Source organism: Trichosurus vulpecula, chromosome 3, assembly GCF_011100635.1.
Source record: "Trichosurus vulpecula isolate mTriVul1 chromosome 3, mTriVul1.pri, whole genome shotgun sequence".
Lineage (NCBI taxonomy): Eukaryota > Metazoa > Chordata > Mammalia > Diprotodontia > Phalangeridae > Trichosurus > Trichosurus vulpecula.
This window is the reverse complement of record NC_050575.1, coordinates 362848315-362870564: the sequence shown is the minus strand read 5'-3', so window position 1 is coordinate 362870564 and position 22250 is coordinate 362848315. Positions and strand designations below refer to the sequence as shown.

The 22250-nt window shown below is 38.2% G+C and overlaps 1 pseudogene; it reads right to left on the bottom strand.

Moving 5' to 3' along the window:
• Positions 1-3536: 3536 nt before the first annotated feature.
• On the bottom strand, positions 3537-21919 carry LOC118842609 (annotated as a pseudogene).
• Positions 21920-22250: the final 331 nt, after the last annotated feature.

Here is a 22250-nt window from a genome sequence, read left to right as displayed (position 1 = left end):
TTCCAAGACCATACCCACTTAGCCAGACCCAGGGCCACCACCCAGGAATCAGTGTATATGATGATCTTATCTGACCTCAATACTCTTTACCCTACCAACCATGCTACCTGTAGCTCAAGCCATGAGGACTTGATAGGATGCCCATTCCCTAGGGCCAGTGAAATCCAGCTACATATGCCTTGCTTTTAGGAAGGACTAGCCATAGGTAAAACAGGCAAAATAATTGCTCAGGAGTTAGATCCACAGAAGTGGGGGCCTTCTAGATTTGCTCTCAAGGATCCAGAGGCCACATCCTGTTTTTGAAGTGCATTAATATACATAGAACCCACACAAGAGCAATTTTTAATATAACATTCTGGTTTAATGATACCAGCTTTTTACGCTTTACCCATCTTGTAAGAAGGGTCTTTTTACATCACCCAACTCAAGATAACACAACTCTATGACCAGAGTGATGATATGACTCTGAGCACCTATTCAATAGCAACTAGGGCCCAGGCAAGCAACTTTTCAAAAGTAGTAGAGCTTTCAAATATTCTCATCACCCAAAAGGTGATGCCAAAGCCCACTTAACCAGATCTTGAAGAACAGGGACTTCCAAAAGCATGGGTACCCACAGAATCCTAAGAGTCTAGGGAAGGGGCTGCTATATAGGCTGCTTTAGGTCTTTCAGGGCAGAAGTTTGGTCTGGGTCCCATTTGAAAGAGGTGAACTTGCAGGTAATTCAGTAAAGGAAGAACATTAGGGTATAGGGTTGGGGGAAGTCCCCAAAAAGCCAATAAGCCAGCTTAGTATTGATAGCAAGCTAAATGTCTTAAGGTTTAAAGAGTACTTTACTTAGGCTGCCTGGCCTACCGCATTGGCAGTTCAGGAACAGTTACAGTGAAATGAACCTGACAATTTTGTTGAGCTCCCTATTGTCCACTACAAACCACCAGGTGCCATCTGCCTTCCTCATGAGTTACACAGGGTTATTGGTAAAACAAAATAATCTAGCTTCCTTCATCTCCATCATTGGAGAGGAAATCTTTTTCACTATCCCTCTCCGTCCCACCCTCCAGTAAAGGGGGGCAATATTTGGTGTTAATGACATGAGATGCTAGAGTGCAACTGCAAGAGTTTCCATTTGGCCCTACCCATGATAACCAAAAGGGCCAGTATAGATGCCGCTTCCTAAGAGCTTGATATTTCTTCCTATAGGTGGTCTATCAGTGGAAACTCAAGGTAGACCTCTGGGTCTTCCTTGGTATGACTAATGTGGTTGCCACTGTCCAACAGCTCCTTGTATCCAAATGGATTGGGACTTTCAGAGATTCATCAGGTTCAGATGGGGTTAAAGGGCCTTAACTGCCCCTCTGTTATATTTCAGTTTTACCAGCATCCCCAAAGGCTAACAATCATTTGCTTACCTATCAACTCCTTTAGGAACCACACTCACAGATCCGAGAGAGAATATAACTCATCACACTCTATTTACCTAGCGAAAAGATAGGCTTTGTTCCTCCTTCCCCATTCTCAGAGCACCTATTTGCAATGACAGCAGTTATGTCTCCTGGCCATTTTCCTGACATCCCAGTCAAATTCTGTCTACTGATTTCCATCTTGATGATTGTGGGTAGGGAGACCTACTGCTAAAGCATAATATCATTTGGATATCATGATATCATTTGGAGGAATACACCCACTTCAAGGTAGGACCTAAGTGCCCCAACTCATGATCATAGAGCATGGCAAGTTAATGGAGGGAGGCACATAGAACGAATTTACCACACCCCTTTCACTTAGGACCTCCTCCTACTTTCCCCGCAATGTGAGGGAACTGGCTACAATGGGAATTCACTTTTATGGGGTCAGTTATGCATTACTCCCCAGCTAAGCTACCTAAAAAGGGACAAAGGGAAGTCTCTATCTGTAACTACTGACTTAACTGGCTCAGGAAAAGTAAATCTTCTTTCAACTTGCCAAACTCATAGGACTAATGTGGATACCCAAACTGCCCTAATGAATTACACCCTCACTCTAGCATCTCATCAGGTTGCTATTTAAGCTTCTTGTGCAACCTTCCTCATTTCTTGGTGGTGAATGTCCTCCCACCCTACATTCTCTCTATGGAATAAATTTTTTTTTTTGAAGCAAGAGTAAGAGGAGAAGTCCATGATTTTTTAACCTCCAATTTTCAAGTTTCATTCTCACTTCCATTCTCAAGTCATACAACACTGATTTCAGGAGGACATAGCATATATTCCAGTAAAACTTCTTGGCCAAAAACCACACTTCTCATCATTTGCCTGTAAGTTCCTTCCTAAGGCCTGTCCCTGACCTCAACAGTATCACTTTTTCCTCTTGTACTATTTATTGGTAACTTCAGCAGCTGCTTGTCTCATTGCAGTTTTTAAAAACAGGAAACTCTTGTCTCTTTCAGTGCAATGTGCTAGGCCAGTTCACATGCAACTTTCTGCTGGCTTCTCAAATTCTCTAAGGCAGTTCAAAATAATTACGGAAGGACAGACCTGGTAATGAATGTACCTTCCCTGTAAGCCTTTTCCTGTACTCATTTTACTACTGACTATGCTAGATGCTATGAGGTGAGCTGGATTCAAGCTGGTAGGTAGCAAAACTCCAATACTGGAATGAAATGAGATATTCATAGGTCATTCAACAGTTAATAAAAGGATGTTTAATTAGCTTTAGTTAATTAAGGATAGTTAATAAGAATGCAGCAATTGTTTGGGCATTCCTCATCTCCTTATGGAAATGAGCCAGGTCAACAGACAAGGATGTGATAACTACAGTGGCCTTGGGAGTCTGAAGAGCCAGAATCAACATGAATGGGCTTTTTAATGCCATTCGCTGAAGAGAAAGCCTCTTCAACATGGTTTGAGGCCAGCAGGAAGCTACTTCAATTAACTGGACTACGTGAGCCTTAGCTCCCTGGGCTAATCAAGTCTTAGGGACACTTTCCTTACCTTTTAGGAAAAGAACTAGCTTAACCTACTTGAGAACAAAAATCCTAGTAGATACTGATCTTATCACACTGTCCCTACTTGCTTTCCCTCAGACATGAGACTGTCCCCCATAATGCCCTCCTCTAAACATTTCTTCTTGTTAAACCCAATTTTGTCATGACTTAGCTCAACTGAGAAAAGTGAAAGCTTTCTGAAGGTAATTATATTCACAAGGTTCTATCTTCATGAAGGTTTTCTCCTAAGAGCTTCAATGTTGAATAAGGGTTCTACTTTCATGGAAGGCTTTCCTCCCATCATTATATTACATTCATGAGGCTTCTCTTGAGGGTGAGACTTCTGATGCTTGCTAAGATATGTGTTGTTGGGGAATGTCTTTCCACTGTTAAATTTCAATTATAAAATATTACTTCAGCTCTGATATTGAATAAACTGAGGTCCAGCAGAAATTCTTTCCATATTCATAGCAGTTATTAGGATTCTCTCAATTATGTCTTCTGATTTTGATTAAGGTATGAAAGACCAATGTAAAACCTTCCTGCAATCATTAAATTCAAAAGGCTTCTCCCTAGCATGAATTCCCTAATATTCTATGATGTGCTATGCAGGAAAGTGTTTCCACATTCCTAAGTTTTCTCTCCTGTAGGAAATCTGATGTTGAGCCAGCCAAAAGACTTTTCCACAAATCATTATGCTCATAGAATTTCTCTCCAGTATGAATTCTTTGAAGTTCAGTAAGCCATTAATTCCAACAAAATGAACTTTATCCAATAAATACACTTTAAGGTGCTGCTTTACTTTTATTCATAATATAATCCACTGTGAGAACCAGTGGAAGGTCTTCCCATATTCATGACATTTATAAGGCTATTCTTTAGTATGACATCTTGGTCCAAGTTGTACTTTAATACAGGCCTTCCTTGAATAGCTGCCCTCTTTCCAGAATAAATCTTCTAATGTTGAATGAATCCCTGCTATAGGTTATCTTGCAATTGTTACAACTGTTGTGAGTTATTTGATACACAGTTAGTTATGAGCTCCTGGGGAAGACTTTTCCTCATTCATTACATTTATAAGGTTTCTCCCTCAACTGAAGTCTCTGATGTAGAGTAAGAGGTTCTTTGATAAGGTCTTTCCAGAATACTTAGATTTATAAATCTTATTTCTAGTATTAATTCTCTGATGTCTATTAATTCTGAAGTCCAGTTGTAGGCCTTTCTACAATCATTACATTTCAAGGCTTCTCTTCAGTATGAATTTATTTAATGTTAATTCTGAAGTCTCATGGAAGATTTTTCCACATTCATTTAAAAGGTTCTTCCCCAGTGTGGCATCTCTGTAAAGTATATTTTGATATGAAAGGACTTCCCACAATAATGATCTTCATAAGTCTTCTGTCCAGTATGACTTTTCTGTTGTCTAGTTAAATGTTAACTCCTGTGGAAGGCCTGATGAATGAGTTCTTTGATGTTTCTTCTCTATAGGATTCTCTGATGTTAGGTTAACCATGAACTCGAGGTGTGGTCTTCTCACAATCAGTATGTTTATTGTTTCTCTCCAGTATGAATTCTCTGATGTAGAATTAATTGTAGACTCTTGTGGAAAATTTTCCCACATTCATGACATTCATAAGGCTCCAGTATGAAGTCTCTGATGTATAATAAGATGTTCTTTGTTGCGGAAGGCTTTTCCACAATAGTTACATTTATAAGGTTTCTCTCCCGTATGAATTCTCTGATGTCGATTTAAATGTGAACTTTGGCGGAAGGTTTTTGCACAGTGTTTACATTCATAAGGCTTCTCTCCAGTATGAATTCTTTGATGTAAAGTTAACTCTGAATTCCGATTGTAAGCCTTCCCACAATCCTTACATTTATAAGGCTTTTCTCCAGTATGAATTCTTTGATGTAGAGTTAATTCTGAACTACGATGGAAGGCCTTCTCACAATCTTTACATTTGTAAGGCTTCTCCCCTGTATGAATTCTTTGATGAAGAGTTAACTGTGAACTCTGGTGGAAAGCCTTTCCACAATAGTTACACTTATAAGGCTTCTCTCCAGTATGAATTCTTTGATGTCGAGTCAGTTGTGAACTCCGGTGGAAGGCCTTCCCACAATAGTTACATTCATAAGGCTTCTCTCCAGTATGAATTCTCTGATGAGGGATTAACTCTGAGCGTTGGTGAAAGCCCTTTCCACAGTCCTTACACTTGTAAGGCTTTTCTCCAGTATGAATTCTCTGATGTCGAGTTAAATGTGAACTCTGGCGGAAGGCCTTCCCACAATAATTACACTCATAAGGCTTTTCTCCAGTATGAATTCTCTGATGCCGAGTTAACTGTGAACTCTGATGGAAGGCCTTCCCACAATAGTTACATTCATAAGGATTCTCTCCAGTATGAATTCTCTGATGTAGCATAAAGTCTGAATTTTGACTGTAGTCCTTCAAATAACTGTTACATTTGTAAGCCTTCTCTGCAGCATGAATTCTCTGATGTAGATTTAGCTCTGCACTATGGCGGAATCCCTTCCCACACTCATTACACTTATAAGGCTTCTCTCCAGTATGAATTCTCTGATGGACAGTTAACTGTGATCGCCTACAGAAGGCCTTCCCACAATAATTACATTCATAAGGTTTCTCTCCAGTATGAATTCTCTGATGTGCAGTTAATTGTGATCTCCAACGGAAGGCCCTCCCACAATAGTTACAATCATAAGGCTTCTCTATATTATGAATTTTCTGATGGTTGTTAAGGTACTGGCTACAGGAGAATTCTATTGGACATACATGATATTCATAAGGCTTCTCTCCAGTATGAAATCTTTCATATTGAGTAGATTGTGAGTACCGGCAGAAGGCCTTTCCAGATTCATTAGGCCTCTCTCCAGTATGCAGGGTCTGGTGTTGGGTAAGGAATGAGCTGGAATGAAAGATTTTCCCATAATCATTATCTTCATAAGGCTTTTTTCTACTATGAATTGTCTGACATTCAACAAGGTGTGTACTCCAGATGGCCTCTATATATTCATGAGTTTTATGGAGATTTTCTCCAGTAGGAATTCTGTGATGAGAAATAATTGATGAATTGTGGTTGTAGGTTTACTTATACGCATTACATTCATAAAGTTTCTACCCAATAGGTTTCTAAGCTATTGAAAAGATAGGAATTATAAACTGAATGCATTTTATATTCCCTGATTTTTATTTCCTTAGGTCTGAATAATGTATTAAATCCAATTAATGCATATTTTATTTATGGAGATATTTTCATATATGGACACCAACTAAAGTAAATGGATAAGACTTAGCCAGAAAATTCTACCATATGTTGGGAGTTTTCCTTTGATTGTTTTTTTTTACTTGCCTAGAATGTATCTCCTCATGGTTCTGCTGTAGTCCTTCCAATCCCACATAATATTCCCAAGACTCTTCCAATTTAGAAATATGGGAAAAAGTCTTTCTCAGTTTTTCATGAGTTGGCTCCTTGGTTTCAGGCCTAGTTTCCCAATCTGGAAGAAGTAAAAATGTAAATATTCCCTGTTAAATCTGAATGTGGAATAAACCCTGTCTTCTGACTTATTCACCATGAAAAATTGTCTACATTTATTTTTTTATATACTATAGATTTTTGTTCAATTATTAATAATATTTTTGTATTGATATTCATCAGGATATTTATCTTTAATTCTTTCTTTACTTTATCTCATTCTAGAATTGGTATAAAGACCTTATGTGTCTGGTAAAAGAAATTTAGCATGATGCCTTTCTTTCCCTACCACTGGAAACATACTTACTTACAAAAGGTACACATTGCTTTGAAATACTTAAGCACACACTCCTAAAATGATCAGGACCAGGAGGATTGCTCTTACAGTTTTATAATGCCTTTGGAAGTTCAATTATTGCTTACTCAATTTCCCTTTGGGTTAAGATCTCTATCTTTTACATATTTTCTGTGCATAAGTTCTTTTGATTTGCATTTATTATGGTATTAGAGTTTTGAAGAAATATCTGATACTGTTCATAGTACTCTATAAGTCTTTTGAGAAGAGTTTTTTTTATATCCCTTAACCATTCGACCTTTGAGGGAAGGCATTTGTTTAGTTTCCCTACATACCTTAGAGAACATGCCATTATGAGAGCTATAAAATGCAGTTGTTTTTCCTACATAATAGTATCCCTTCTTATCCTAACTGCTATGATTAGTGATGTTAATATTTTTCAATTTCATGTAGTTGAAATGCTCTGTTGTTTAGTTTTGGACTGCCCTATCTGTTGCTTGCTTAGGTTTTCATTCCCAGTCACCACTGTGAGAGATACTTGGTCTAATGCTTTTAAATTTTGTTTTAAAGTATGATCTGTAACAGTAAGGTTGTATATCCATTTTGAACTTACTGTAGTATTGTGTATGATGTTGGTCTAAAACTAATTCCAGCTCAATTACTTCCAGGTTTTCAAGTTGTTAAATTGTGAGTTCTTTCCCAAGTAATTTTTATTTTTAGGCTTATCTAACACTAGATTTTTGAGAACCGATGTTCCTGATCCATCCTTACCTAGTCTTTTCCACCAAAATGCTTCTGTAATTTTTAACAAATACTAAATGATTTTCTTGACTACTGCTTTATAGCATAAGAGGTGATGAAAATGCTATCTTCCCATTCCTTCCCTTTTCATTCCTCCTTTAAAAAAATCCCTATGGATTTTGGAACTTTCGTTCCTTTAAAAAATTTCTGATTTTTGTCTAACTTTATAAAGCAACATGGGGCAGCTAGGTGGCACAGTGGAGACAGCGCTAGACCTGGAGTCAGGAAGACTCATCTTTCTGAGTTCAAATCCAGCCTCACACACTTACTAGCTGAGTGACCCTGGGTGAATCACTTAATCTTGTTTGCCTCAGTTCCTCACCTGTAAGATGACCTGCAGAAGGAAATGGCAAAATCCTCTGGCATCTTTGCCAAAAAAATCTGAAAAGGGGTCACAAAGAGTCAGACACAACTGAAAAATGACTGAACAACAACAAAAAATAAGGCAACCTCTTGATAGTTTAATTAGCAAGATTACTAAATATATGAATTCATTTAAGTATTTTCTTTTTTATTATATTGCCACATCAAGCTTTGAGCACTGAATATACTTCAATTATTTTAAAGCAGTCATTTCTTTAAAGAGTATAGATCCCAAGTCTGCCTTGGTAGACTAATTCTCATATATTTTATACATTTTGTAGTTATTATGAATGAATGAGATCTTTCTCTCATCTTACTATCAACAACACATGGGTTTTATTATTGCTATATAGAAGTGCTATTGATTCTGTGAGTTTATTTTGTAACCTGGTCTTTCCCTGAAATTGTTACTTGTCTCAATAAGGTTTTTTTTTTTTATTCTCTGGTATTTTCTATGTAAAGCATCATTTCATTATTTCTATCACTAGCATTTACAGAACTAAATCAAGTAAGAGTAGGAAAGGGGCACCCTAGCTTTACATACAGATGTACTGGGAACGTTTAAGGGTTTCTACATTGCATATATTGCTAGTTGTGGCTTTAGACATATACACATATACTTCTGGAATTTTTTTTTTGTATTTCAGTAGTTTTATTGAAAGGTAGCTTAACATTATGGTACTTTGTTAGGTTACTTCAGCCAAACCAGTTTGCATTGATGAATAAGAAAGGAAACTCTTCAAATCAGGTGTTCAGGAGTAACTGAAGAGTGTACCTGCAAAAGGCTTTACAAAATGAAGCATAAGACATATGAGACATACTGTGGTTCTTTGGTTTATCTCTCAAGGAAGTTTTTCTATACTTCTACTTAAAAAGTTCACTTGATTCCTCTAGGTTGTGGGGTTTTTGTTTTTGTTCTGTTTTAGCATAAACAGACATTGTGCTTTGTCAAGAGTTTCATCTATATCTATTAATTATAATTGTGCTTTGGATGTTTTAGTTTTCAATACAATTAATTATATTGTGTTCCTGAAGGTGAACCATCTTTGCATCCTTGGTACAAATTTCAACTTTATCATAGTGAGTAATTTTTTAGATATTATTGTGGTCTTTTTGGCCATGATATAAATTTTTTTATTTTAATATTTATTAATGATATATGTACACAGTTGCCTTCTTTTCCTTTATCTTTTTCTGGTTTAAATATTGGGACTATAGTGGGTTTTTTGTTGTTTTTTTTTTATAAAAGCAGTTTACAGGGTATCTTCTTTTTTTGGGGGGGGAGGCAAGGCAATTGGCAATTAAGTGACTTGCCCAAGGTCACACAGATAGTAAGTGTGTCAAGTGTCTGAGGCCAGATTTGAACTCAGGTTCTCCTGACTCCAGTGTCAGTGCTCTACTCACTGTGCCACCTAGCTGCCCCAACAGCGTGTATTCTTTTTCAACTTTTAAGAGAATACTGAATTTGCTTAATACAGACAAGCATGGAAAGGCATATGAACTGAAAAAAGTGAAGACAAAACAAGAAACAATATATAGTACATCTAACAATGTAAATGGAAAATACAACAACAAAATTATTTTTAAAAAATGAATACCATGAAAGTATACCAACCAAGCATGTGACCAAAGGAAAAATACAAGAAAGTGCTTCTTCCATTCTTTGTACAGGTTTGAAATATAGCATTATATTTCAGATTTTTGATGTGTTTAGTTTTACTGATTTTAACAAATTCTTTAAGATATAGCTTTCTGAGGGCCACAGTGGTATAAATAGGAAAAAATAGCTAATGCAAAAACAAAATATCAATACAATTTTTCAAACCTTTAAGCATTTATAAAATGTTCAAAGTATACATGTAGTAAAAATTAGGCATGAAAGTGACACTCTTTAAAATGAGAAAAGAAAGTATTTATTTGCAACTAAGAGGAGAGACATTCTTTGTAATGGACAAACACTAGAATCTTAGTAAGTTCAGAGATAAAACCAAGATTCCCTCCTTTCTTCAATATCATGCAAGAAGACAAGAGAAAGAAATTAATAAAGATGATTAACTGTACATTGTAAAAAGGGAAGAAGGCTGGCTCTGGAGTTAGACCAGGGTTCAGAACCTACCTCTGGTAATTACCACCTAGTGTCAACTTGGGCAAGTTACTTTAACCTCTGTGTATCTCAACTTCCTACCCTACAAAATGAAGGAAGGAGTTGGACTAGTCATCTCTGTGGTCCCTTCCAGCTTTAGATCAATGATCCTATAGTATCAGTAAAATAGCAAAGTGTAAAATAAACCTATGTAAGTGTATACAACATTGCCTGTATACTACTAACAAAACCAGAAGAAAAAGATAAAACAGACATATTACTGAAAATTACTATAAAAAATATGATCTGAGAGAATCGAACACAGAGAAGACTTATATAAACATAGATATAATACATTTTTAAGAGAATTAAATTAAGATTTAAACAAATGGAGACATTCACTGTTCATGGTTGAATCCCTACAATGTGATCAGAATGAAACTTTTTGAGGTGAAGAGAACAGATTAATTTCATAGTTTTCATTAAGGAGGTAAAATCCTCATATAGAAAATGTAACTTGAAGGCTTAATTTTTGTCAGGGTGAATGAGAAATTAAATAGCTCATCTAAGGTTAAAAATCAATCCCTCTATACATTCCCTTGATTCCATTTCCTCTCTTTTTATCAAACAGATTGCCCCCACAATCATCTCTCTCTCTCTCTCTCTTTCTCTCTCTCTCTCTCTGTCTCTGTCTCTGTCTCTGTCTCATCTTCAATGTCTCCTTACTACTGGCTTCTTCCATATGAATTTGCCTGAAAGAATGTAAAGACATATGAACTAACACTAAGTAAGCTAAAATAGGAAAAAATACACAATAAATCAAATGGAAATGTAAAACACAATAGCAAAGTAATAAAAAAAATGGAGGCCATGAAATTACAATGACCAAGCTTGGCCTCAAAATAAAAATATAAGAAACAATCTCTCCTCCACCCTTCCATAGGGGACCCCTCCTCCCACTCCCCATAGCTGGAAGACAGTGGGTCTGGAATATTGAAAAAAATTTCAGATTTTTAAATATGTTGTTACAGTTTCCTGAGTTGTTTTTTTAAAAAATGTTTTTACTCTAAGTTATGATTCTCTGTGAAAGAGGAGAAGATAAATTGCAAAAGGCAGCTGAGAAAAAAACAAAATATCATTAAATATTTTTTGCAAATATGCATATTTAAATTGTATTTCAATATAGAAAGCAAGAAAGAGCCTAAAATAGAAAATTTTAATATTATAAATAAATATTTAAAATCAGGATGGAACATTAATTATAATAAACACCAGAAGTTTTCTGAATATATTTAAGGATATAGAAATGAGGACTTCCTTTTCTCCCTATCATTCAACATAAGACCAGAAGAGTTAAAGTAATAGGAGAGAACAATATTAAGCAAGGTAATTAATTTCATGCTGTAGTTACAATGGAAAAAACACTGCTTCTGGAGTTAAAAAGACCTGGCTTCAAAACCTGTCTCAGACATCTCAGTTACTCTCTAAAATGAGGGGGTTACATTAGATAGCTTCTAAGGATCTTTCTAGTTTTAAATCTATGATCTATGATCTTACACCATCAGTAAAGTAGTAGATACAGAAAATATATTCTATGATTGTAGCCACAACATACTGCTGGCAAAACATTCTATTTATGGGAAAAAAAAAGTAAAACTGTAAAAAAAAAAAACAAAAACCTTTCAAATACCTGTGATAATGATCAATACTACTGCTGGTTTGACTATACTGCATTAACTGGAGACAAATTTTCCCTAGCCAAAAATAAAAGTGCATATTTTATCATTGTTATACATAATATGTAAAATTATGTGGAAAATTATTTAAAGAACCAAAAATAACAAAACCATGGTTCTTGATCTATTAAATATAGTAAAAAGGACATTAAAGTAATTAAAATAGAAAGGGTATCAAAACTGCTCCAACTCAATTTGTGTAGCACTATATTTAGGTCTCAAAAATTTGATATAGGAAATATAAACAGACTACTTTAGACATGTCATGATTCACCTGCATCCAACTGGAACCCGCAATGTGAAAAAGCTGGTTTACGTTTGGGTGTAGGGGTGGAAGACAGTAAAAAATACAAAGTATAAACCAAAATAATGCAAAATGATTAAAGAGGGTGAGTGCTAACGCTTGGAATGAATCACAAAGGGTACCATAAAAGAGGTGGTATTTGAACTGTAATTTGCAGTAAGCCAAGTGTTCTAAGAAGAGTGAAAAAATGGAAAGATACAGAGACAGAAAAAGTGGGCAATATGATATAGCGAAAAACAAATAGATTTGAAGTCAAAGGACTAGGTTCAGATCTTACCTCTGATTTAGTAGGTATATGACCTTGGGCAACTGACTTAATCTCTCTAGATCTCAGTTTTCTTATCTGTAAAATGAGCAGGTTGGACTAGATGGCCCATAAGATTTCCTTCAGCTCTAAATATACAATCCAATGAGTACTGAATCAAGTTTTAAAAAGCAGGTGGAAATTAGATTGTAGGAAGATTTAATTGCCAGTTTCTATTTTACCCTAGAGATAATGTAAGAAAAATATCCTAAAAACGGAAGCAATACAAAAGTGAAGCAAGTTGATTCACAAGGTAGTGGATTTGTCCTTGATGCAGGTCTTCCAGAAAAGGCTAGATGACCATATCAGATGCACTGTAATGGTAATTTTTTTTTATGATTATGGGTTAGACTGGACGGCCAACGAGTTCCATTCTCACTTGGAAATTCTTTAATAAGGGGTCACTGAAGATTCTTTAGTAAGGTCAAGGGAGGGGGATGATATGGCAAATTCTTGAGAAAATCGAGTCAAGTAAACAAGCATTCATTAAGCACCTATGATGTGCCAGTGTGCTAAGTGACAGATATAAAGAAAAGCAGAAATAGTCCCTGTCTTCAAATAGTTCATAGTCTAATGATGGATAACCATGCAAGCAAACACCTGTGTACAAACAAGCTATAGACAGGATAAATTGGAGATAATCTCAGAGGGAAGGTACTAAGATTAAAGAATGACCAAAGCTCTTTGCAGAAAGTGAGACTTTAGCTGAGACTTGAAGGAAGGGAAGCCAGATGGAAAGGAGGAGGTAATTCCAGGTATCGAGGAGAGGCAGCAAAAACACTCAATCAAGAAATGGCACATTATTTGTGAGGAACAGCAAGTTGGCCCGTGTAGCTGGATCATGGAATATGTGGAAAAGAAAAAAGTTTATGATTAGAAAGGCAGAAAAGGGTTAGGTTGTGAAGGACTTTAAAATCCAAAACAAAAGATTTTATATTTGATCCTGGAGAAAATAGGGAGTCACTGGACTTTAATGACCGGGGGTGGTAAGGTTGGATCTGGACCTTAGGAAGATCAATTTGACAACTGAGTGGGAGAGGGAATAAAGTGGGGATAGACATGAGGAAGGAGACAGGGGATAGAGTAGCAGAATACCACAATAATCTAGGCATGAAGTGATAAAGACCTGCACCAGGGTGATAGCACTGCCAGAAGAGAAGGGGGCATATACAAAAAATGTTAGGAATATCAATTTGGCAGCAGCATGGAAAACAGATTAGATAGCACAATATCTTGTAGAGAAACAAATTAGGAGACAAAAAGTGATAAAGTTCTAGGGTAAGGTACAATTGTGTGAGTAGGGAAAAAAGGAGAGATAAGAAAGATTCTGCAGAAATAGGACCAGTAACACTTGATAACTGACTGGATAAAAGGGCTGAAGGAGAAAGAAAAGTCAAGGATGACCCTGAGGTTAAAAAGTTAGATGACTGGATCGCATGAATAGACTTGGGAAGTCTGGAGGGGGGTAAATTTTGGGAGAAATATGAGTGGTTCCATTTTGGACATGTTGATTTTGAGGTGCCTCAAATCTAAGATTATAGAACACTGTGAAAGAGAATCATTACTCAGTAAAAACTCAAGGAAACACTGAATAGAAACAGAGATAGCAGCAAGTCATATTATATACCATACATATACCATGTGCACCAATAATCTATATATTTTTTCAAACACATCTGAATATTACAAAAATAATCTCAATTTCTCTCTTTCTCTCTCCTTCCCTCCCTCTGTCTCTCTTTCTCTTTCTCTCTCTCCCCCTCTCTCCTGCTTTCCCTCTCTCCCAATTTTATTTATAACAAAAATATGACCACGAAAGACCCATGCTTCTAATTCTTGGGGAATGGCTAAACAGATTGTGAATTAATTAAAAATGGATTATTATTATTATTATTATTATTATTATTATTATTATTATACCATTGTAATTGCCATCCCTTAATGATACAAAAATGTAAAGCCTAGTCCCTAGTAAAGTAGATCAAAGAAAGCAATTTGAGAATATACACTGAAAAGAAAGTTATATTAAAAAAACAGAACACAATTCTAAAAAATGTTAAGAAGAAAAATGAGAAAGGGATGTGTCAGAAAATGAGGTGTTTTTGTTATTGTTTTATCTTCTCCACTCCTTCTCTGACAGCCTTCCCACACTGGAGGCCCTCTTTCCTGAATCATTAGTCTCTAGCGAAGACTACATTTCTGAAGTGTCTAGGCTATGCTAATTCTATTGCTAGCTGCCACTACTCCCCATATCCTACCCACATAACCTATCCCTCTCTGCTTCATGCTTGTCAGCTCCCCCTTCTGTATTTTCTTCCCTCCATTAAAATGGAAACTCTTTAAAAAGCGTGACTGCTTTTTAAATTGAATTTGTATCCTCAGAACTTTAAAAAGTATCTAATACACAGTAAACACTTAATAAGTGTTATATCTATGTGTTCAAGTTGGTATTGTTGTTGTTCAGTCATATCTGACACTTTGTGACTGACTCTTCATGACCCATGGTCCAGGGCATGCCAATGCTGTCCACAGGGTTTTCTTGGCAAAGATACTGGAGTGGTTGACCATTTCCTTCTCCAGTGGCTTAAGGCAAAGAGGTTAAGTGACTTGCCCAGGGTCACAAAGCTAGTGTCTAAGGCTGGATTTGAACTCAGGACTTTCCAATTTTAGGCCCAGTGCTCTATCCACTGAGCCACTTAGCTGTTCCCAAGTTAGTAAACATATTTTTAAAAAAGAACGATCAAGGGGGCAGAGGGAAGATGGCAGCTTGGGAACAGGGATTCACTTAAGCTCTCCTCCAAATCCCTCCAAACACCTGTAAAAAATGACTCTAAAAAAATTCAAGAGCTACAAAACCAAAAAATAACAAAGGGAAACAAGTCACCAGCCCAAGCCAGCCTGGACAGTTGCTGGGAAGGGTCTATCGCACCAAGGTGGGAGTGGAGTGCAGCCCAATGTGGGCCCTGCCAGGACTAAGCAGACCAGAGTAGACACGGAAGAGCAGGCCTTAGGGCCTGAACTGTGGCAGTTACCAGACTTCTCAACCTGCAAACACCAAAGACAATGGAGCAAGTCAGTGGGAAAACTTCTGGATCTGGGTGAGGGAAGTGCAAGGTCTGGCAGCAGCCCCAGGGTGATGAAGGTGGCTGCAGCAGCAGCAGCAACAACAGCAGCAGTGGCGGTAGCAGTTGCTTCTGGCCCCAGGCCCAGACAGTGGGGGGAATCAAGAGGCTGATCAGAGAGGGAGTGCAGATATTGCTATGCTGGCACTGAGGCAAGGTTCTCATGCTTTGCCCTGTTTGGATCTGGGTTGCGGGCCTGGGAGGAGGAGTGCTGGTGTGGCAGAGCTTTGTGGTGGCTGTGGAGAGGGAGTCCTCCTGGTGGCTGCATGGCAGAAAGAAGTGCCTGCACTTACAGACCAGAGCACAGGCCAGGAGAGGAGCATCATACCACCTCAGAACAGAAGCAGCTCTGAAAACAGTGGCACAAAACACATGAAGCTTGGGACAAAGCACTCTCCACGCTGAAAGCAGTCATACCCTAACAAAAAGCTCAAAAGCCAAGTAATTGGCTGGGAAAAAGAACAAGCAATGTAAAAGGACCCAGACTAAAGAATCTTTCTTTGGTGACAAAAAAGACCAAAACATACAGCCAGAAGAAGTCAACAAAGTCAAAGAGCCTACATCAAAAGCCTCCAAGAAAAACGAGAACTAGTCTCAGGCCATGGAAGAGCTCAAAAAGGATTTGGAAAACCAAGAAAAGTAGAGGAAAAATTGGGAACAGAAATGAGAGAGATGCAAGAAAACCATGAAAAACAAGTCAATGACTTGCTAAAGGAGACCCAAAAAAATACTGAAGAAAATAACACCTTAAAAAATAGACTAACCCAAATGGCAAAAGAGCTCCAAGAAGCCAATGAGGAGAAGAATGCCTTGAAAGGCAGAATTAGCCAAATGGAAAAAGGAAGTCCAAAAGACCACTGAAGAAAATATCACCTTAAAAATTAGAATGGAGCAAGTGGAAGTTAATGACTTTATGAGAAATCAAGAAATTATAAAACAAAACCAAAAGAATGAAAAAATGGAAGGCAATGTGAAATATTTTATTGGAAAAACCACTGACCTGGAGAATAGATCCAAGAGAGGTAATTTAAAAATTATTGGACTACCTGAAAGCCATAATCAAAAAAAGAGCCTAGATATCATCTTTCAAGAAATTGTCAAGGAAAACTGCCCTGATATTCTAGAACCAGAGGGTAAAATAGAAATTGAAAAAATCCACCAATCACTTCTTGAAAAAGATCCCAAAAAGAGAACTCCTAGGAATTTTGTAGCCAAATTCCAGAGTTCTCAGGTCAAGGACAAAATACTGCAAGCAGCCAGAAAGAAACAATTTGAGTACTGTGAAAACACAATCAGGATAACACAAGATCTAGCAGCTTCTAAATTAAGGAACAGAAGGGCTCGGAATATGATATTCTGGAGGTCAAAGGAGCTAGGATTAAAACCAAGAATCACCTACCCAGCAAAACTGAATATAATACTTCAGGACAACATATGGACTTTCAATGACATAGAGGACTTTCAAACATTATTAATGAAAAGCCCAGAGCTGAACAGAAAATTTAACTTTCAAATACAAGAATCAAGAGAAGCATGAAAAGGTGAACAGGAAAGAGAAATCATAAGAGAATTACTAAAGTTGAACTATTTTGTTTACATTCCTACATGGAATGATGATATTTGTAACTCATGAGACCTTTCTCAGTATTAGGGTAGCTGAAGGAAATATACATACATACATACATACATACATATATATATATATATATATATATATATATATATATATACACATACATACATATATATATATATATATAGACAGAGGGCATGGGGTGAATTGAATATGAAGGGATGATATCTAAAAAATAAAATAAAATTAAGGGGTGAGAGAGGAATATATTGGGAGAAGGAGAAAGGCAGAGATAGAATGAGGTAAATTATCTCAAATAAAAGTGGCAAGATAAGGCAGCTATAATGGAAGGGAAAAGGGGGCAGGGGAAAGGGAATGAGTGAATCTTGCTCTCACTGGATTTGACTTAAGGAGGCAATAACATACACACTCAATTGGGTATCTTACCCTATAGGAAAGTAGTGAGCAAGGGGATAAGAGAGGGGTTATGATAGAAGGGAGGGCAGATAGGGGGAGGAAGTAATCAAAAGCAAACACTTTTGAAAAGGGACAGGGTCAAGGGAGAAAACTGAATAAAGGGGGACAGGATATGATGGAGGGAAATATAGTTAGTCTTTCACAACATGACTAATATAGCAGTGTTTTGCATAATGATACATGTGTGGACTATGTTGCTTGTCTTCTCTAGCAGGGTGGGTAGGCAGGAAAGAAGAGAGAGAATTTGGACCTCAAAGTTCTAAAAACAAATGTTTCAAAAAAAAAGTTGTTTTTACATGCAACTGAGAAATAAGATACAGGCAATGGGGCATAGAAATCTATCTTGCCCTACAAGAAAGTAAGGGGAAAGAGGAAAAGGGATGGGGGGTGGGGAGGGGGTGGTGAGTGGGGTGATAGAGGGAAGGCAGACTGGGGAAAGGGGCAATCAGAATTTATGCCATCTTAGGGTAGGGGGGAGGCTAAAATGGGGAGAAAATTTGTAACTCAAAATCTTGTAGAAATCAATATTGAAAACTAAAAATATTAAATTTAAAAAAGAATGATCAAAATATATTTTTAGGACATGGATAAGGGAATTTATTTTGCTTGATTATGCCTATTTGCTACAAGAGTTGTCCTCACCCCTCATAGGGGAGGTGAGGAGGTAAGGAAAGAAAATATGTTTTTATTTATAAAAAAAATTAAATAAAATTTACCAGGAAAGAATGATTAAAAGGGAATTAAGGTAAAAAAATGGTTGTTAGGGATTAAATGTCCCTAAGGAAAAATGGAAGAGAAAGCTCTTTGGGCTGAAGGAAACTCTTTGCCAACAGATATCAGGAAAATGATTTATTGATAGCTCTTGCTGTCAGAGCTCAGCTTTGCTCCAGATAGGCAGAGACCTTTAAAGAGAACTCTAAAACTCATACTTCCCCTAGAAGACCAACTAAAGTGTGGCTCACAAAGATATCCGTTAGCCTGATTTTCAATGACTCACCTGGAGTGATGGTTCTTGGTACTTCTCTGTCCTGCATCCAAGGTGCTTCCCCTTCTTCCAAGTGGGAAATCACATCTGGTTTCCAAACTGTAAGCCCTGCTTATTGGAAATGGAAAAGTATTGAGAACAAAAGGCCTTATTCTATGCCTATTCACTATACGGAGTAAAGAGGCATGTTAAAGATGCCCAAAGGGGGTCCAGAAGACCTCTGAAGTATCATCTGCATTGTTTTCCTCAGATAGGTGGAGGTCAGACCCCAGGGATTTGCCATCAGAAATAAAAGTACATTTGATTCATTCCCACTAAAAGGATGAAACTTTCTTGTTCTCAAACATCTACACTGGAACTTTAGGGGAGAATTTTTGACCTGAAGGACAGAGAAGGGGAAGGCTACAACTTCAACGGTAACAAACAAATACCCGACATCAAGCTATACACAGTAAGGACCTTTTACCTGAGACTAAAGAACAAAACCATTGATGGCCACAAGAGGATTAGCAAACTAGTCTCTGCATGTCAAACAATAACTCTTAAATGTTTATCATGTAGAAAATGTTCACTTACTAAGTGAAGTAAGAAAGACTCCACTATGAAAGGAATCAGAGACACAAGAGATAGCTCTCCTTACCCAGGAAGACGAGGTTCCTATAGTTCTCCAGCATCACATCCTTGTATAACTCCTTCTGGGAAGGGTCCAGGTTTCCCCACTCCTCTTGGGTGAAGTGCACAGCCACATCCTTGAATGTCACCAATTCCTGCTGGACCTTCATGGAGTGAAAAATTTGGTAGGAATGTTAAAAAGTGGTTCAAATATATACTCAAAAAGTCAAATATATATTGAGTACCAATTATGAACCTTTTACTGTGTGCAAACAACTCTAGCAGCTCACATGTATGGTGCATGTGTTTGGTTTATGAAGTACTTTTACTACAAAAACCTTTGAGACAATGAGAGGATTTATTGTCATTTTACAGATTAGAAAATTGAATCTAAGAAAGGCTAAGACACATACCCACAATCATTCTTATCCATAATCTCATAAGTCACCACGTTTGAATCTCAAGTATTCAGTTCATAATTTGCTATCAACAGTCTCACAATACACAAAAGTAACATTAGTTATCATGGTCCCAGTATTAGTGATTCCAATTAGAAGCAACAACCCAAGCTTTCTCCACTAATAATCAAATGTAATTTCCCTTGGATAACATTCTCTATTGCCATTTTATCCTTTTTGCACTATTTCAGACTAATTCAAACATGCTTACTAGAGCTATCTCCTACATGGCTCATTACCATTTAACACAAGTAGTCTACGTTTGTATAGTATTTCATTTTGAAAACTGGCTTATATAAATTATCTCTTTTAAACGTTGCAAAAACCCTATGAGGCAGATACTGTGTGTATTACTTTCTCCCAGTTTATAGATGATTAAACTGAGGAGCAAAGACATTAACTGACAGTATTAAGAAGCAGAACTGGAACCCAAGTCTTCCTGGATCCATGTACAGCACCAGCCATTCTACCAAAGTGCTCCCCAAACAGCTGAAGAAATCTTGTAGATTAACACTAGAATTCCATGGATAGACTTTTTCACAGAGTGAACTTTTAACAATAAATGTGAGGCAAACACTATGATTTGTATTATTACAATTGCCTTGCAGTTATTTTAGTCTCTACAATTACCCTTTGAGCCACACTTAACCACAGAAACGGAGACCAAATAATTATGCCTCAGCAGTTTTTCCCCTGCCTTTCCCACAACAAAAAATCAATAAGGTTAATACTACTTCACATAAAAAAAGACAAGATTAATATGAAGGGAAAAATTAAGAAATCACTAGATTCTATACTATCTTCCTTCTCTAAATACACAGAGTACTTAAGATATAAATTGAAGCATTTGAATATTGCTTAACTAACTGATTTTGGGCAAGTTATTGCTCTCTATCAGCTTCTCCATCTGTCACACGGAGAAATAACGCCTGCACTACCTACACTTTCTGTGAGGAAAGTACTTTGTAATCTCAGAAGACTGATTTCAGTATTTGCTTTTTTTCCCACAAAAACCCAGCTCAGGAATTAGCAATCAAAAGATTTGAGTAAGCGAATTTTGGATTGAGAAGAAAAGAAGAAGGGACATTCTCTATGGAGTATATATGTTATCCAGAGTGGCATCATGGCATGGAGCAGGAAAAAAGCCAGGGGAGTCAGAAGACCTATAAGAAAATGGTAGTTCTTCTGCTTTGTAGAGGTGTGACTTCAGATATGGAGCATGACACTGTGGATCAAATGCTGAAAGGCAGTCAGGAATATCTAGGCCCAAACCTCACTTCTTACTAGCCCTTCTCTCCTGTAAAATGAGGAGAGCATTTGTAGTACCCATATACAGGGATGTTGTAAGGCCCAAAAGAGATGTCTGAAAGAATTTTGTAAATCTTACCATGTTACATAAATAACAATTATTATACTTCTGCTGTAGAGCTTTTTCAAAATCTCTAAAATGAGGGAATTAGACTACTTAATTACTAATTCTACCTTCTGCTAAGGCTAAGATCATAGAATAACGGATGTAGAAACAGAGACAAGGACCTTGTACACCATCTAGTCCAACACCTCCAATGACAAATAAGTAAAGCCCAAAGAGATTTAATGCTTGGCTCAAACAAGACAGACCCCATTTCTTAGGTACCAGACCAAGGATAAGAAACAAATATTTCTTCAAGAACATACTTAACTCACTTTGCAGCCTGGCACCGTCAGGAATACAGGGGCCATTCCCACCCTCGTGGAGAAGGACAGAGGGCTCAGAAGGCAGAACTGGGGAAGAAAGATGACCCAAGACAAGCATTAGTCTACCCTGCCCCTTCCAGACCATGGGCACAACCAGCCCTCCCGCCCCACTTCCCCTGCACACAGGGAGCTCACGAACAACCCAGGCCCGGGCTGGGGGCGGGGGGGGGGATCAAGGACCAGGCACACGAGGTGCACTTGCGGTTCCAGCCCAAAACCCGGACAGGGACCGAGGGGAGCCTGACCAGGACGTGGCAGGCGGGCGGTCAGGGGGCAGAACACCGGACTGCGCCCAGCTCTCCTTCCCGCAAAGACGGGGAGCAGCGAGAGGAGGGGCCGGCGGGGAACGGCTAGCCCAGGAAAGGGCCCGACCAGGCACCTGCCAAGGGAATCGCCTGGCCCCGCGCTCACAAAGACCTCAGAGGCAGGGCCTGGCAGCTGGCTCCTCTCAGCGCAGACCCCCGATCCCTGGGGGCAGCTCAGCTAGCCAGGAGCGGCAGGAGCAGGAAGAGGCCCAGGGAAACTGTGGGTGTGAGGGAGGGCCCAAGGCCGGAGGAGCCCCAGCTCCCGGGTCCAGAACGGAGGACACACAAAGCAAGTCCATGAGGCCAGGCTGCCTGAGTGACAGCCGAGAGGAACCGGAAGAGACGTCAGAGCCACTTCCTCCCACTCCTTCCGGCCATTCTCCCTCAAGTGTCTCCACAGCCCCAGGAAGCAGTACTTTGGTGCGTGTTGACGTTTCTGTGGCAACTACTATCGAAGGTCCCGCCCTACCCTGAGGGAAGTAGGGTCTGGGGCCGACTTCCGGAAATGAGGTGGAGGTCTGAGGAGGTTTGTGCGCATGCCTAGGAAGGACGAGGGCTGCTGCCTGGGGAAAGCGGTGCCGTTTCCTTTCCAGTCGCTGGTGGGGCTCTGCTTATTAAGTGTCCCTTCGGGAGGATACCCTG